Source organism: Trachinotus anak, unplaced genomic scaffold (genome assembly GCF_046630095.1).
Source record: "Trachinotus anak isolate AG129_WGS33_773 ecotype Australia unplaced genomic scaffold, CSIRO_AGI_Tana_v1 ptg000004l, whole genome shotgun sequence".
In the NCBI taxonomy this organism is placed as follows: Eukaryota; Metazoa; Chordata; class Actinopteri; order Carangiformes; family Carangidae; genus Trachinotus; species Trachinotus anak.
In genome coordinates, this window is record NW_027273855.1 from 11,682,631 (window position 1) to 11,701,627 (window position 18,997).

At 41.9% G+C, this 18,997-nt stretch overlaps 1 protein-coding gene across 4 annotated transcripts in view; it reads right to left on the minus strand.

Moving 5' to 3' along the window:
* casz1 (castor zinc finger 1) overlaps positions 1-18,997 on the minus strand; it is a 166,700-nt gene that overhangs the window by 55,089 nt on the left and 92,614 nt on the right. The window lies entirely within an intron of this gene.

The window sequence follows — 18,997 nt, forward strand, 5'->3', positions numbered from 1 at the left end:
ACTTAAAACAGCGACTGTAGCGATGTTCAGCGCTGGCTTAATGAAAACAGCATCCTACTCTGATCTGAATAGTCTGTCTTTTGTCATCCAGGCAAAGCACAGAACTTGTTTTTGTTGTGGGTTTATTGGAACACAGTGCCACCCTTGTTCCCCCTTCACCTCTCTAATTTGTTTTGGGTCCTGTTCCTGGCCTCTGCCTGGGAATGTTTTCTCCTCAATAGTCTGCTACCTTTTAGCTGAGCCGCCCAGTGCTTGACCTACTGCCGACACTTATTTTCAGCACTCTAATTGTCGTTTAATCACATATCAACCTGTCACTTAAAGACCCCCTTTTTTTCAAGGGGAACATTTGCATATGTTGTAAAACTAATTCCTATCGAAAGCTCCAGTGGCTGTGAAAACGGGCGCTCTGTCTTACTCCTTTACTTTCACACCCGTGTAGACACAGTTAAGCACACACACACATGCACACACAGCAACTACTGTATCTCACCTTAACAGACAAAAACACACATAGGCAGACGCCATACCTGATATTCTCGATTCAGGTGGTTTTATCACATTTGTTAACAGTGTGTGGTGACACGTAACGTGTTAGAATAGGGACAGCGACAAGAGTGATTCGGCGTGCATGTACTTGTGCGCGCCAAAGTGAAGGTGACAGTGAATGTATGTGTGTGTTATAAAGGAAACAATTAGAGTTAATAATGTATCACTCTTCCAAATGTTACATTCATTTGTTCACACTTAGATAAAGCTACCGCAAAATAGGTTGTGCCGGGTTTGCCTGGCAGACTACACTACATTTACATTATCACCCTTATACATCGAGGAGCCATGTTCCGCTTGAGTGGTGGCGGCAGAGTAGAGGGGGGGAGTGAGAATCATGTTTTTCGGGCCCAAGGAATGCCAGTCCTCAGGAGAGTTCCCCCTCTAATTACAGAGCTGGGGAAAGAAAGCTCTTTGTTCCACCTTTTATTATATTAATTGATAAAACTGAGCTCGGGTGGAGCCGTCTTATAGGGGAGAGGAGGAGGGGATAGGGCTGGGGGTGAATTGAGGGGGATCCTTTGGGCAGAGGAAGGTGGGTGAGAGGCTTTTGGAGCTGAGGTCCTATTTTCAGAGGACTCCTAATCCCGTTAGGGGCCCCGATGGTGGCGCAGCCCCGGCGCTCTGCTTTCCCAGAGGCCCCAGTGGCTGCAGAACTGAGGAGGGGAGTGGCGGCAGCAGGGGCAGATGATGGTGTGGTGGGTGAGAGTCCCGGCAGCGTTGTCTGGGTCCAGGCCTTAATTAACTGTCTCTTCAGGGGGTACTGAGGGCCACACTGAGACCCTATGTCACCACCAGCAAGCATTGAGACGCATTAAGAGGAAGTGGCACCTCACCCACTGTGGAGTCGTGGGAAACCCTGTGGACCTTTAATATGGACCCCATACAGTGCAAAGCCATATAGATGTCGCAGGACATTAGCGGGACTATTTTATGGCTGGTTATTAGTTTAGCACAAATTGCACAAGTTGTTGATATTCTTCAGCCAGCCAATTATAAGTTTAAGATGAAACATGAAAGGGAAAACATTTTGAAATCAGCATTTTCTTTAAATATGATTAAGTTTATGTTATTAATTTTTCAAAACTAAAAGGACAATAAGTTCCACTTCTATTTGTGCGGGATTGGCCAATCTTATTTGTCAGCGGTTAAGTAGCTGTAACAGGCTTTGTCAAGGCTGTAATCTGCTTCTGCTCGTTCAGGCTACCTGCAGACAACAGAAGCTGAGAAGTGCTGGTACAGGGGCCAAACTGAGCCTGAATATGTTACAGAGGCAATTAAGCATGTTGGTGTGTGTGCATGCACACAACAGTGTCAGAGGTGCTAAGCCGGGCCAAACACGCCTCATTGAAATGTCCATCTTAAAGCCACCCAAGTTCCTCATCTCCCCCGCCCTCCGACAACCAAGATGCTTCAAGACTGTCAAAAGCATTTTCCACAAAGCTGAAGAGAGGGCAAAGAAAAAAAGGACCTGCCACTGTCACATGCATACTTGCGCGTGCACACACACTTGCGAGGCTGTCAGGTAAATTAGATCTGAAAGCTGACAATTTCTGACCATATTTCCTTGATTATTTCGAACAAATGCACACCAGCCGCTCTAAGGAGATTAAAGTGACATAAAAGTCCCGAGTGGGAGGAGGGAGGGCAGAGAATCCAGGTCACCCCCATTTGTCCCCCTGCCTGACAGCAGCTATATCGCTATCCAATCCAATAAAAGTCCCCCCCTCCTTTTGCTTTAATTAATTTTACAGCTAGCTTGCTTAATTACTTTCAATCAAAATCCTCTTGCCATCACAAAATTAGAAATGGTTCAACTCCATTAGTCTAAATTCTTCATTTACATACACAAAGACTGTCAGCTCTTGCTAAGCAAACGGCCTCCTGCTTGATGAGATTGTTTTTTTCCACACACTCATCACTCTCTCCCTTACACACACGCATGCGGCTGTGGTGTTAATTTTTTTGAAAGGAGAAAAGTAGCATAAAATTATTTGATCCCCTTACTTAAGACATTCTGTGCCTAATCAGGGTTCAGGTGAGCTGTGCTACACATCATCCAAGGTAATGGAGAGTTGGAATGAGCATCTACAACTGTCGAAATTGAAAGCTCAGTGTCAAAAGAAAACTGCTCGACCTTAAACAATGCGGCACAGAACGCTGCATATAGGGGATAACAGAATTAGTAAGGCAGCAGCTGAGAGCTAGTTCTTCCTCAGGATTAGCTATTATTTCCATAGCAATAGTCTAGCTGCAGTTTACCCGGTTACAATAGTGCCCTCTAAATCTGACTCCTTTGTGGCAGGGTGTCACTAGTCCTGACTAGACTGTGGAAACTAGCGGCGAAATAGCAGCGGTCGGCTGCTGTGAGCAAGGCAACGGGATTTTTCAGAGGGGTGAGGGCCCATGCCCCGCCGCCCGATCACTTCAACTTGGCACACAGGCATCCTCTCCATCACACACACTGCCTCGGGCCTGCACATCATCAAGAATTAAGGACATGCAGATAGGGTTTGTGCACTGACCAAAGTGAAAACCCAGGCACACAAGCACACCACCACATGTGCATGCACACACACACTTTGCACACACACTAGTGCCATAATTAGGTCCTGAGATGAGGGCATTAAACTGGTATAATGCACTCACTGCTGCAACACACTACCACAAAATATATCGACACTAAACCTACATAATCATCAGTGACACTCTCCTATTGCTTTTAATTTCCTACTCACATGCAAGCAACTCAGCAGGCCTAGTGCAAAACCACACAACACAACAGCCTTTGATCTCCCGTGTTCAGATCATCTTACATTTGCTGCACTTTATAAAGGTAGTGTTGTGAGGGGAAAAAAAGAACACCTTGAAAAGACGAGAGGGGAATTTGTGGCATTTCTGAAACATTGTAACATAGTCTGGAAATGCTTATAAAATAATCCCCAACAAGTCACCATGGGTTGGTACAAGACAAAAAAAATAAATAAAATTTAAAAAAAAATAAAGGCCATCCCTTATGGGCCGCCAGACTGAATACAATGCCGGTCTGACCTGGCCCCTTTACTCTGTGTCTGCAATCACCGGTTTCCCTTGCCCTCTTTAACCAGTGCCCATTAACACTGTTAATTATCCAAATCCATCATTCTTGGGGTAAATGAAGACTGCCTCTTTAATTCAATTTAATAGGATCATTTTCCAACTCACGTTCACTTTAGCCCCAGCTGCCCGCCCACTAGTCCCCCACTGTGTCTCCCCCCACTGTATCTTGACTCCCTTGGCTGTATCTTCTATGGTCTGGCTCTCTCCCATTGGAGGAAGGCGAAGGTGATGAGGGCTAAGGCTTGATGGCAGCAATGGGCTGACACACTGTTGATCTCCCAGTGTCTTGTCTTGGCTCGGCTGGTGGCAAGCAGCAGTTCTGGGTTCCCAGTCTGCTGTGCACACTGCCTGCCACACACTCACACACTCACACACACATGAGCTCAGAGTACCAGCCATGCTCACTGGGGCTTAGCTAATCCTGTCACATCAGGCCACGTTGGCTGAGTTGAGGCCTTTAGCAGAGAACCCCCCCCCCCACACACACACACACACACACACACACACACACTCCCCCACCCCACCCCCACCCCGCCTTGCCTCCAACCAGTACCTCTATGCACCTCCACACTTCACCACCACTCCTTCACTGACTCCTCTCACTCAGTCACACACTCACTCGGTCACTCACTTATTCGCTTTCTCTCTCTCTCTCACACTCCCCTTTGTTCATTTCACAAGGTCATGGGTGGCCGACTACGGCACGGGAGTGGTGAAACGGGACAGCTGACGAATCTCTGTGTCCCAGCTGTGCTAGTGGTGCTTATCTTATGGCAACGGCAAAACACAAGTAAATACCGTGATTTGGAATAAATAAATACTTTTATTGCAACTTTTTTTATTTTCAAGCTTGCAATTTATTTTGTAATGTGATCATATAAAAGTGCTTTCAAAAGAGGCCATGTTAATGATTAGGGTTACTATAAGAGACTGGCATGCGTGTCACTTGCTGTGATTGCACGTCACCAAAATGTGTTTATAAAATATACAGGTGTCATTTTGTCTTTTCCTGCCTGTAGTGTGTCATAGTGGTATCAGTATCAAAACACATTTTCCATGAAACACTGCCAGACTATGGAAACTGGACACTGCTGCCCTTTAATAGGACTTTCTATCTATAAAATTACAGCTATATCAAGACTGACTTAGGCGGTGTTTTATATTCCCTCTAAGATTTTCCTTACAAAGAACTTTCCATGCTGATGCCAGTTTGACTTTTACATAAGTTCAAATGCAGTTACAAATCACGGAAAAATTAAATACACAAAGCAAAATACCATGAGCCTTGACAGTTCTGTCTTTTAAATTCTCTTAAGAATGTGTTAAAATATTGGCTCCCTTTATCCCATTATCATCCCATTATTCAGTGTGAGGGTAAATTTGCCCCCATTTCCACAGTACACTCCCTCCCATCCCCCCACGACTAAACACACTCAAACCCACACATACACACACACACCCAAACACACACAGCGTTCCCTTTAAATTTTTCCCAGACTTTCATTGTTTAGCCATTTGAGACAGACACTGGGAGAGTTTCAAATGATTTTAGCCATGATTTAATTTGGTTTGTTAAAGGGTGATGTCAGCACAATGGGAGACGAGCCTCTAAATCCACTACATTCACCCAAAATGCCCAGATGAGATAATCATTGGTGACGTCTACGAAAACACTTATTATATTTGCCCATCGCCTGGCTGAAGCTGTTAAAACTCATCAGCGTTATTCCCATTTTTTTTCTCTGGGAAAGAGAAAAAAAAAATTAGCTCAACTTATAGTCAAAACTGTCACCCCCTTTAAAGAGACAGTGCAACATTGTTGTGGCTGTGGATAGAGTTTATAAATGGAAAAAGACAGGGCAGAGGGATATCGGGTGTCTATTCAATACTCATTTTGTTTGCACCCAATACTAATTAAATAAGACACGCACAACTCTTTAATTGGTTTTACAGAGATCAACAGTTTTCAAGGAAGCTGAACAAGTATAGTATCTACTGTGGTTATACATATACATTCTTCATTAATAAGTACTAACAACAGCGTATTCTTACAGGCTAGAAACTGTGAATGAGCACTGCTTTGTCCCTTAACTTGTCCACACAATTTGAAAGGGCTTGGGGCTGACAAGGCAGCAGAGGAGATAAGAAATGGATCAACCTGAGCCTTTCTCATAGCTTAATTTATTTTAAATCCAAGCCCTATTTACACACTGCACACCGGCAGGCCTTGTCAGCTCCAACTAACATTGAGATATTTAAAACCATTAATGCTGTACAGCGGCAGCCTGAGCGTGTATGACACAAGCTGTCGCTGTGTGAAACAAAGCCAGATCTCTAACTGCCACAGCTTCCACTTTTGAACACGGCAAAAAAAAAAAAAAACAACAAACAGTAACCACGCAGTTAGATAATATGGTAATATAGCAAATGACAACTGCCAGACCTTTCTAAATGTGAGATAAAAGTAAAAAAAAAATAAAAATGCACTGAGCCACAAAAGAAAAGGATTCTATATTCCTCATCTAGAGAACACACAGGCCAGACTCCAAAGTATATCTTTAGTTCAGGGGTCAGGATATGAAACACACAGGCTATGCGCCTCCCGACAGGATATCCTCATGGATCAGCAGCAGTAGCCATGTTGACCCGCCCCATTATTAAAGAGGCTAATCTGTTCAACATGTCAATGTTAGCACTTTTAGCTGCGATTAATAAAAGAAGACCCCAAGAGTGCTGTGTGTGCTTTTTCAGTGCCCCAGGTTGTTTTCATTTGGTTTGTATTTTTAGTGGTTTTTGCTGTTTGGTAATTCAACAGTCCTCTTTTCCCCTATTAGCATAAACAGTGTAAATTATTAACTTTGTTAAAAGAATAATAATCGGCCCTGAATCCTACACTCAGTGGTAGCTTTGTGTGTTTTTCCCTTTCTGCCACTGGCAAAGACTCACTATGGCATTGCAGATATCATTAAAGCAAAGGTAACTTTATATTTTATAGATACTGAACAATGAGCATGTGATGCCTGACTCTGTGGCCATTTATGTGATGCTTAAAATGTATGGCCCAGTGGCTTTCACAGACTGGTAGTAATAGAACTGCTCTCTAACAGACTTGCTTTCTAAGTGCCTGGTGCTGTGTCTTAATTTGTAATCTAGTCAAACCAATTGTCCGCTAGCTAAAAAGGTCACAGAGACAATAGACTACACAGCCTCCCGCAATGTAGGGAAAGCCCAGGGTGTCTTTTGTAGCTTTTTAAGCAAAGATGTAATTAAGACACCTTCAACTTCAGGGGTGAGAAGGGCACCAACAAGAGTCTGCTGGAAACACAAGAGAAAATTCACATTGCTGGAAACAGAAGTGAGACACGCAGTAAGACAGAGCGTTTGGTTGGAGGTAAAGAGCACCTGTCTCTGCAGCAAAATGCCAACACCGAGGACATTTGCTAAGTTTACCTGCTTGTGCAGTCAGCGTGTGATTTTATACATTGTGACCAACGACTGTGGTGAAGAAAGCTTGTTGGGGAAAACTGAGTGATGCAAAGCAACACAGGAGAGGCAGAGGGGGGGACTTAAAGGACGTGATTTATCTGGGCTTGATTGCGTGTTAATCGAGGTTACGTGTATTAAGTGGAATCTAATTGGAACAGACACTGGCAGTCTGACAGATCGACATGATGCAGATGGATTGAGGGGGAGAGAAAGGGGGAGTGAGGGAGACAGGGAAAGGAAGAGGATATGAGAGAGAGAGAGAAGGTATAGTCGAGAAGAGGCAGAGGCAAAAAAACCCACACCATTTTGCTACTATACATGGCCAGACGGAAAGAGTTTTGTGACGCCAGACGTTGAAAGGAAACTGCCAGAGCCTTTTAAGCAGTCGAATCACCAGAAAGAAAAAGAAGACTGTGTCGTTAGGCTCGTCTCACGTGTGTCTCATGATTGGCGGCTGATGAGACATGTAACCCTTCTAGAGGAGGACACACACGGGTGAGATTGTGAGTGACAGGGCACAGCACTGGAGTTCGCCCTCCCCCTCCAGTTGCCACAAACATTCATTTCAGCTTTATTAGAAATGAGAGGAAAAAAAAACATCCCTACAAAAAAAAAAAAAAAAAGAGGTAAAGGGGCCGAGTGACAGCTGCCGGAAAATTTCTCACCTCGACGAAGGGACGAGCAACTGTTCCACTGTTCCCTCTGACTGCCTGCTCCTCCTGACAGGCGACAACTGTTTCGAAGGCCCCCTCTGCTCCCCAAATCTGAGGTATTTAGCTAGTGAGCTGAATGACCCTTTCAAATGTTACCAGAGTAATAGACCGTAAAAGATGACCACCTGTTAAGGCCAAGCAACTGCTTACTCATATCCCAGACTCTATGGTCAAATAGGAGAACATCATTTGTGAAAAAGGTTCAGAGAACAGGGAATAGGACTGGAAGTTTTGAAGATATGGTGTTGCATAGACATAATTTCTACTATAGCCTTGCTCTGAATTGGTCAGTGTGGCTATAATTGGTAACAGGGGATACAAAGTGTGAGTGACAAGAACGGCCTCAAAGCAGCGCATAGCCCAGGAGCAAAAATGACTGTCACTGTGCCATTATCTAAATCTGGGTTAAAAATACAGTAGTTCCCAATGAAAGGGTCACTTCTGCTGAGAGCTGACCCAAATGAAGGGTGGCAATAGCAAATTAATGTTCAAAGGTACTGAAAAAAATGAAATAAAATGTGCACAATGAGCTGGGGAAAGACAAACAGAAAAACAGAAAAAGAAGTGAAAAAAGAAATAGATTAAGAGAGTAACTATGGGCATCATTTAGGGGTGGTTTGCAGGATACTACAGCACTCGAAACTTCACTCATCAACACAAAATGCCCAAATTGTTCCCGACATGATCCCGTCATAGCACAGAGACAGAGAGTTGCTTCGGTCATCCGTTGATTTGATCCATTATGACTGTTACACTAATGGCATTAATAAGGGCAAAATTGCTATTTTGAAACACAGAATTTTCGTCCTCTTCATTTGGCTAACCTTATTGCCTTTCTCCTCTTCCTACATTAAAGCCCACTCTCTGTGTGTGCATGTGTGTGCATGTGTGTGCGTGCGAGTGCATCTGTGCCCTGACCATGTAATACCTATAAAGTCATCTTTATTTGCCAGGCTTGGTGTACAATGTCGTCGGATTGCAACATTTTGCATGGTTTAAAAACAACAACATGAGCTTTGAAACTTGACTCCATGCTATTTTCAATAGATTGACTACAATGTTGTATTCACCAGCTGGCCCAACTAAAATACCCTAACCTCATTTAACACTGTCACAATACATTTAGAGAAAACCCTAATGTATATCCATTCATTACTAAAAACTAAAACTTCTTCAAGTAAAATGGAGAACACTGTATTACATCAAACACATTCAAAACCAGTTTTACAGATATCAAGTTGTTTAAAAGCCAAGTCTATTAAAATAAATGTGCCCTTGAACTGTACGTGAAATTTACTCCACACTTATTGTTCAGCTCTGTGAATGTGTCTGCAAGTTTCCTGTTTATTTGTGCTGAATGTGAGTATATGTGTGTATATTCAGCCCTCATCAGCCTCTAACATTGAGAGGAATGACACTCTGTGATCAAGGACATGAATTGCTCATTGATTTTTAGGGGCCAGCTTAACTATCCATTCCAATTGATTTTTAGCTTTGCTGGGTGTGCGAGTTATGGCAGTTTTAATGTATCATCTGTATGTGTACTCATCACCCACTGCAAGAGGATTTACGATAGTCTGTGGAAAATGCATATACAACACCATGTGTAAATGTGGGCCAGGGACTTTTCTCCTTTTCTATTCTTTTTCTATTATATCATCAAGAAGCAGAAACCATAAAACCTCTAATGTTCTATAATTGAGTGTTTTTGTACCTAAGCCTGGAACACAAAACATGTTAAAGGTGCTGCTTCTGAACTTGGTAAATGATCTATTGAACATTGTTTTTTTATCTTGATACATTCATGGAAAATGAAACCAAAGCATTTGAATGAGCTGTAATCCTCTTCAGTACTCGCCAGTGTTGTTTAGAGCATGCATTTCAGCTTGCAGTATCATGTAGCCACACTAACCAGAAAAGAGTAGAAAAAGGGATCAGGCCCCCATGCAACACAATGAGACATACCATGGCTTTGCCACAAACCATCACCATGGGGAAAAAAAAACCAAAACAGATAAATTCAAAACTTTTTTAAGACTTTTTAGTTTTACAAAACAGACTAAACAGTCACCTTTTCATTTTGGGAGGATGTTGCTATAGCAACTCATATTGCCCATCAATTAACAATTAATATAAACTATTAATAATCAATGGTTTGATGATGTAAGAGACAAAGTCAGAGCAATGTGATCCAAAAGGCGGTCTAAAGTCATCTGTCAGGTAGAAAGTCATTAAAATAGGGGCTCGTTTTCCTGCACCAAGCTTAGGTTTCACTGAGGCAGGGATACATTTCTATTCTTCAGCAAAAGGCTGTGCTCTCATATGATATCATCTCCTTTACAACATTACTCTCAATGGCTTGTCTTTTTTTGTCTTTTGTATTTTTCTCCAATTCAAATTGCCCTTTTTTTTCCAAATGGTTTGGGTGAAGCAGTCCTCTGTGTGAGGTAACTGCCTTTTGTTCAGTGAAAAGGACTGCATAAAGCACACTTTACTCCATCCTTTAAAAAAACAAGTCTGCTTAATTAATGTTTTACAAGTGCTGCTGTATTCTTAGTCAAAAAAAAAGCCTCTATCAAAGCCGGCAGGTTCAGATTACGTACGCTAATTGAAATTCTGAATTTCTAAGCCAACTTCTTTTTTTTCCCTGCTCCCACTCTTTCTCCCTGCACACACAATAAAGCCTATCGTTTTGTAGTCCACAAATGACATCAAATCATCTAAGTAATATGGGCTTTTCTTTTTTTCCTGTATTCTCATGTTCTGCTAGTGGGTTCATGAGACAGCTTAATAAAGCAGTAAATGCTTGGGGAAGCCTGAGAGCCTACTGTGTGTGTGTGTGTGTATGTGTGTGAGTGTGTGAGTGTGTGTGTGTTTGAGCACACGCATTTGGGTGCGTGTGTGTGTGCGGTGTGTGTGTGTGTGTGTGTGTGTGTGTGTGTGTGTGTGTGTGTGTGTGCGTGCAGGCACATCTGTGCCTATGTGCACATGCATGCTCTCATGTTTTACCTCCACTAGGGACCTCAAAGCAGAAGGCAAAGCCTGGTTCCACACTCAGGGAGATTTTCCCAAAGAATAAAGCAAGAATAAAGCCAATGAACAAAAGAGAATGACTAATACCCAAACCAAAGAAACCAAAGCCAAAACTAAGACACTTATCTCACAGGTTGACATTGATAGAGCCCATATTAATGCAGTCTGGGATAAATGAATACAGCATAATTCACAGGTTATACATACATTAGTTGCTGGAGGAAGGCAGGCTGTGTGAACAGCTGCAGGTGTTTGAGGCCGAGTCACCAACCGGCACAATAGAGGAAACATAGGTTTCTATGCGCTGCTGACTATGATCTGTGATGTAGCTGGAGATTGGATCAACAAGGATATGAAACAAAATCTTTTTAGCTCAGCTGATGCTCTGCATATACACGCATGTTTGTTTTATTGGGGAGGGTTTCAACCTTTCCTACCATCATTGTTTATCTCGCTAGGTAGCTGTAGCAAGCAATTACATAAATTACAGAGTTTCAAAAAATGTCATCCTTGATAACCTTTGTTCTGAGTTAATCATTGCAGGAAAAGAAAACTGCTTCTCTTCTCTTCTCATTTATATTTACCCAAACTCTGTCCGTTCAACGGGGTATTATTTTATTGGCTTGTTTTGCAAGCATTATAACTTTGCATTCTTCTCCCAAGGTCAGTTGTTAGTGTGCCACGAGGAGTATTTACACATGGGGCTTTTCAGGTCAGTTCCATTGTATTTACATCAAATAATTTTTGATAAGGGATGTAAAAGACCTATAAACCCAACATCATAAACGGGAGAGGTGTAGCTGAAATAAGGACAAAAGATCAACGGCTGAATTTTTTCTTATCTTAGACACGTTGATATTTTTGAGTCAACTCTCTTCGCTCCCTCCCACTCAACCCCTCAACCCCCACCTTTCTCTCTCTCTCTCTCTCTCTCTATCTCTCTCTCTCAACAGAGCTGAGTAGAAGCGTGGACTTGTTAGATTTAGTCCAATGGCTTCCCAGTGCGGCCAGCAAGCAAGCTCTTGTTTCATAGAGAAGTACCTCCCCTGTTATCTCCCTAGCACTATAATCACTTAACAAAGACTTGGGCATTTGCACAAATTAAAACATCAATAATGCATAAGTGCTTTTCAGTTTTGAGCTATAGTGTCCCTGTATTGGGACGAAATACCCCTCCACCAGTGGAAGAACTCTAGCTTGCCATCTTCTGTCCCACAAACTACTAAAAGAAGCCATGGCCCTGCTTTGAGCAGCTACCCCCCTTGCTTTAAAGCTGAGGCTAAAGCTGTGGTGAACATTTGGGATCTGCTTTGGTAACGGGACAAAATGGCTGGGCTGAGTGGGATGCGGAAGTTGTTTTAAAGCAAGAGGCGGTAAGTGGTGGTGGCGCATCAATGCAAACAGGCAACACCCTTGAGTGGCGCAGCGTGGCATCCTTCCATAAACAACACCACCGCCGTGTCCCCGACATTTATGATTTGTGGTCAGAATGGCAACACAGGCCTGATTCTAATCTGCAAGTCTGCATGTTTGCCCTGTCGTTACATGGCTAAATCTGCCCGACCTACTCTCTTATTTTCCCAGATGAAAACACCAGACGTTTCATATGGTTGTCAGTTGTGCTTTGCCTAAAACAAGTCATATGAGAACATTACACTTGGACCAGAAAGGGAAGGGCGGGGGTATCATGGGAATGAAACTTAGTGACACTTTGAAACCAGGATGCTGTTCAGGCTACTGTCTGAGAAAAAAACCAAAAAAAAAACCTCCTTCGTATTTATTACTGCAGTTGTGAATATGAACTGTTTTGCGCTGACTCTGGAGGAGTTAAGTATTATTATTGGACTTGTAAATCCATGACCAGTACCGTTCCAACACCAATAGAGGACGAGCCATCCTATACAGATGGCCTCAAGGACAATTAGCAGTAATGATTGGTTGCCACATAAATGAGGGAAATTCTATTTGCTACTGCACTTGCTGATGATCACAGACCAAATGCCTCTGACAATAATATGGATGGCTGCTTTAAGTTCTGTACAGTATACTGGAAAAGAGCATTTCTAAAGCAACTTTCCATCCATCTTATTTAAGGATTACAAAATAAAGAAAGGTGGAACTTTAAGTCTTAAACACACACCACATTATCACAAAGAATAAAGAGATGAGACAAATAGCATAGTGATCTAAAATATTATCTCTTCAATCATATCCTTTTCCCCAGATATCTTCATTTCCCCCTCCCTTCTCTGTCAGTTAGTCTGGCAAACAATCCCCTTGTTAGCAAACTGTTAAGACAGCCGCTTGGTACACAAATTGCGCTCGACCAAGCGAATTTGTTTTGCAAGGGTGACCTGTTTAATCATCTCATTTTCTTTGGCGGACATTTATTCATCTGGTTTCCACGGTTACAGAGAACATTAAGGGCCTACAGTAATAAGGCTGGAGAGTCAAACAGGTAATAAAAAAATTAACGCCATTTTCCAGCAGCCGAGGACAGTGGGTGAAATGAATCAAGGGAGAGGAGAGAGAAGCAGCGGGGGGAGCGGGAAGGAGGGGTGTGGGGGGGCTCCAATATTGTCCAAACAATAAGCCTTAGCAGTTATTTTACTCTGTAGATCAGGTGGTGCTGTTATGGACATGACACTTTGGGCACAGAGCAGGAGAGATAAAGCTTTTAAAGTGGCCCTGCTCCTTTTTTATTGTCATTTAGCGATTACATATCAGAACAATTAAAAGTTAGCCCGAGATATCTATTAACTTTGCTCTTTTTTTATTTCTCCTGTGCTTCAGGAGGAAAATAATTTGCACTCCTGCAACGTGCAATGTGTCAATAACATGCAAGGGACAACATGACATTTAGATGCACTGGTGAGAAATATTTCGTAGTCCTCCCAAGTTGAATCATGTTTTCTAATATTGTCTGTTGAACAACTGAGCAGCAGCAGAAGAAAAAGAAAAATAACCTTGGAGAATATAGAGTTGTATCTCTTGCACTATTAGAAACAGTGACCCACACACCAATTGAGAGAGTCCAACTTCTTGCCAAATATAGAAAATTCCGGCACAATAGAGGGAACAGGTGCTGAGGGCCCATAGAAAGTGACGGAGCCGAAGAGCTGGGTTGCTGCTCAATGCCAAATAAGGCAGTGAGACACGATGCACCAAGGCACAAAACAACCTACTGTAATGCGATTTTCTAGGTCTGATGACTGTCACCGATTCCCCCACAAACTGTCTTTCCTACGTTAAGTCAGTATCCAGGGCTGTTTTTCACTTTAATACTAACCGAACAAGAAAAAACAAGTAACAAATTTTATGCATTACTCATTTCTCCACTCCTTCCAAAAGTATTTCTAATTGACAGCAGGGCTTTGGCACTCCTAAAATATGCACAAATGTTCTCAACCTAACCCTTAATCATTTAAATCGTCTGGTTTAACCTGTATTTGGGCATTTTACGACTTTGCCAACACCTGTCCCCCACCCTTGTAAAAAAACAAACCTAATTGAATTCTTTCTTTGTTTGCTCCCGTCCTACTCGTATATACGTTGTTCCGGAGGTGGCTCCGGTGTGACTGAGGTCGGAGAGGGAAGCACAACCGATGGCAGACAACGTGTCTCAGGAGAGGGAGGGAAAGAGATGTCAGCCGACCCTGCCTCACACACACTCACACACACACATACGTAGGATACACACTCTAACATCAAACACACACACACACACACATACACACACATACACACACACACTGCTCGCGTGTCATAAGGAGCGCTCTCCCATCCTCACCCCTGACTGAGGCGGGAGCCCGGAGAAACAAACTCTCGTCATACACGCAGGGTAAAATCCCCAAAAGGGGAAACAGAATGGACACAAGAGAGAGAAGAAAAAGGCTAAGCTGTGGCTATGGGACTGCCAACTGTTCTGCTAACAGCCTCTTAACAGGTGTGGGCTCTGGAACCATGTAATCCTATCAAGTTACCAAGTAAAAAAAAAAAAAAAAAGAAAAGAAAAAAAGAAAAAGAAATCCGGCAAACTGCAAACTCCTGAGCCCCCCCCCCCCCCCCCCCCCCCCCCCCCCCTTTCTTCTCTATCTTTCTCCCTCTCTTTCTGTCTCTGTTGGCAGTGACAGAAATGAACAGCTGGGCTTCAGATTTATCATGTACAGACAGTAATTATTGCTGGTGCTGCCTGCTACTGACCCAAGTGAATAGAAAGTCACATGAAAAAACACACGGCAGAAGGGGGATCTGAAGTTGAGGGGTGTCTGGTTGTAGCCAGTGTGGAGGATGTGTGTGTGACACAGAAGAGAGAGGAGGGCAGTGTTTAAACGTCACTACGTTCCTGTTTGCAGTCAATTACGGTACGAGGACAGGGGTATTGGCTCTGTAACTCGGCAGAGCAAACATTTCCTCGCTCACAGTGAAGGTGACAGAAAAAAAAAAAGGTTCCATGTTTGTTTGGGTGTTTTTTTTTCTTTCCTCATATCAAGAATAAAGCCAGAGACAGTAAAGCAGGCACTGAATTCCTGTCAAAGAAAAGGTGACAGAGAACTGAAACTGAGAGATGTGCTCAACACTAAAAAAGTGGTAAAGTCAGATTTGTTTCAACACCTACTCTTCTCATCTTTTACTTTTTCTTGCCGTTCATGTATGATTAACTAAAGTCACCAACAATTACTGATTAATTAAAAAAACAAGGAAAAGCCACTGATGTTGGCCCACACAAAGTGTTTCCGTCATAATCTCAACCCAGTCTGACCCCTACCTGCTGTATTTGTTCCAGCGATATGAGGGTCAGGAGATAAACTATCAATTTATTACCCATGTCAATCACTGTCCTTGGCATTAAATAGTTAACCCCGCATCTGCTGCTTCCCTTTATACACATGCAGTTGTATGAAAGTCGTCGTCTGTCACATTCCATATCCACTAACCTAAGGACGGGCTGGTTCACACCTTAAAGACCCCCTGCCACATTTAAAAGGATTAGTCACCACATTTTGTGCCGGCTTAATCTCTCTTTCAGCTGGCCTAATAAGTGCGCTTCGATAAGCAAAGCATGCAAATTCATTCATGGCCAGTGGAGACCATGCTTTCAGACAAACGCGCCAAAGTTTTCCACTCTGCTAATTACCTCTTCATTTTCCCCTTTTCCTCTCTTATATGGCATATCAACGACTAGAGATTATTCTTCTCCCTTACTTTGCATGAAATTATAATTTCATATGTAAGATTAGGAAATGGAGCCAGAAAAAAAAAAGTTCCTGGAAGCTTCTTACTTGATTCTGCATATGAGACTACATGACACAGCATATTCAGCTGTGAGACAAAAAGCAGGATTTCTTTTCGGCTGGTTACATGAAGACAAGTGAGACATAACAATGAAAAAAAAAAACTTTTTTTCCCCAGAAATATGATAAATGATGAAACTTTTTTTCTGATTATTGATATAATTTTAAATTAATTGCTAGGCATTTTAAGATAGTATAATTAAAAAGGGTATTTTACCCTTTCAGTTTCCTTTATTATTTAGTACAGCAGTTTAACAAACATGTATTATCTGTGATAATAAAACTTGGCCTGTTATATTTTAGATAATAAAAGCAATGAAGACCCAAGGTGCAACCTGTTTATCATTCTGGAATATTTCTTCACCGAGTATTAATTAGGCCATTACTCCAGATTGGTGACGGGGAGCTTTGAGGTTTTAATTAGGTGCTGGCCACTGCATGAGTGCACAGGAGTGAAGAAAGGGGGTGGTGATGCCACTTGCCTTGCTCCTGGCCCATATCAAGTAGCCCTGAACACTTTGACTACTGCGGCAAGATGCATGGCAGCCCACGTGCATCTGGAGTTTATTTGATTGTTTGATCTCTGATGTTTCCTCTTTCTGCCAGTAAAAAAAGGGCAGTTGGTGTGATTTGGGTATTAAAAGACGGGGGTTAAGGTAATTATGGTGTTGGGTGGCTTGTGTCTGATGACTGATGACTGGGCACATGCTCAATCAGGACTCAGCTGTCCCTCTCTTTCTGTCTACCCCCCCCCCCCCCCCCCCAATACACACACACACACACACACACACACACACACACACACACACACACACACACACAGCCATGCGCGCGCGCACACACACACACACACACACACACACACACACACACACACACACACACACACACACACACACACACACCTCCCTCCCCTCATCTGCTGTCTATGTTCCCCCTTCTCTCCCCCTGCCACTCTGCTAAAACCAGGCATAACACACACAGCCTCGCGTAACATCAATCAAATACTGAGAGCGGACCATAAAACTACACAAACATATACACTGTCATTAACTACTGTATTTGACACTTTTTTAAATTGTTCCGCTCCAATGTGGGTGTAAAATAGGAAAAGTACATTTACATATAGAATGGAAATTAATTAAGGCAGGAAAATTAAAAGAAAGAATACATTGTTTTGGTGCTGTTTTAAATATAAATTAAAATGTTGAAATAAAATTCTCTATTTTTGACATTTAAACAAAATCTAAATAAAAACATGAATAGAGCATTTTTTTTCAACACTTAATTCAAACTAACTCAAGGAGAGAGGTGTAAACTGCGTCAGGTTATTCAAATGAATGTGTAAGAGATGACAAAAATCATATATTTTGGTATCATTTGAACAAGGTATTTAAAAAAAATAAATCTTGAGAATATGAGTGTTTTTCCTCAGTTGACAAGGCGATACTAATCACCTCCTTGCTGAGAAGCACTCTTCCCTGACAAGGCTCCTTAGAATACAAGGATCCCCCAGGAGAAATCGGCATGAAAGAGGTTAAAGACAATGACTCGCATTTTTTTTCCTCCAAATGTCTCCCTGTTAAATTTATTTCAAAACTCTGTTAATCTGCTGTACACAACATTCCCATTAGCATAGCCCAGCCCCCTAATAAAAATTCCGGCTAGTTTAATTAAAAAATGTAAATTTACTGTCATCCAAGGAGCAGCAGAAATAGGAGTGCAACAGCATATTTTATTGCTTAAGACATCAAATTGAATCAGGTTATTGCTAAATTGTGATAAAAGGTTATTGAGGGCCTTCAGATCTGGGCTTGTTTTTCTCCCTCATTTCATTCTGGTTTTGTGGAAGGCCGTAAAAGATGGAGAGGGCCACAAAGGGTTAATGAGACAACTCAGTGAGGGAGAAGGCAATCAACATTATGACTCATAAGAGGTGAGAAAAACATTTTCCAAGCTGACGAAAAGTTTGAAATTAGGGTGTGTCACGATCACAGTTGCACTTGTTTGTTGTTATTTCAAACCATAATACAAGACACCTTAAATAACCAGACGAAATACCTGAGCCCTCACGTCTGTCTCTCACATGTGTTTGTGAAACCCTGTGGTCATAGTGGTCTACTATATACTACTCTCAGAGTTTTATTTAATAAGAGACATCGTCTTTTCATTTCATTTATTTTTAATTAACACTGCCATTTACAAGTGAAAGAGCAGAAAAGCCTATGTAGTGTCAAGAGTGTTCAACGGCATTAGAGAGATTAGACAGCTAGAGAAAACAAATAATTGTTAAGGGGATTCAAATAACATAGAGAGACAGTATGTAACTGGCAAATAAACGTATTAAAAATAACAGCCTGGAGCAAACTCTGCTCTTCAATGAAGTTAGAATTACATTTTTTTTTTCTAAAAATATGACAAGACAATAATGTAGAATAATTCTGTATTTAAATATTTTTGAGCATCCTGTCTGTAATTTAAAATAATTGCATAACATATTAAAAATAACAGCCTATTCAAAAATATCCCCACAACGCTTATTAAATATTTATATAATTCACGAGTTCAAAATAAAGCATTTCAAAAAGATGGCAAACAAGATTTATCAAAGTCAAAGGGAAGCCATAATGTCTCTGAAAAGTTAGAGTTTGGTAATTGACTAGTTATATTTATGTATGATGCAAATAATGAAATGCACAGGGACTGATAATACAAACACACATGTAAAAAAGGGAAGACAACACTCAGTGCATGCAAACACAAAACACATGCATACATACAGAAGAGTACACACAGAACAGAGAGAACTAAAAGTGACAATAA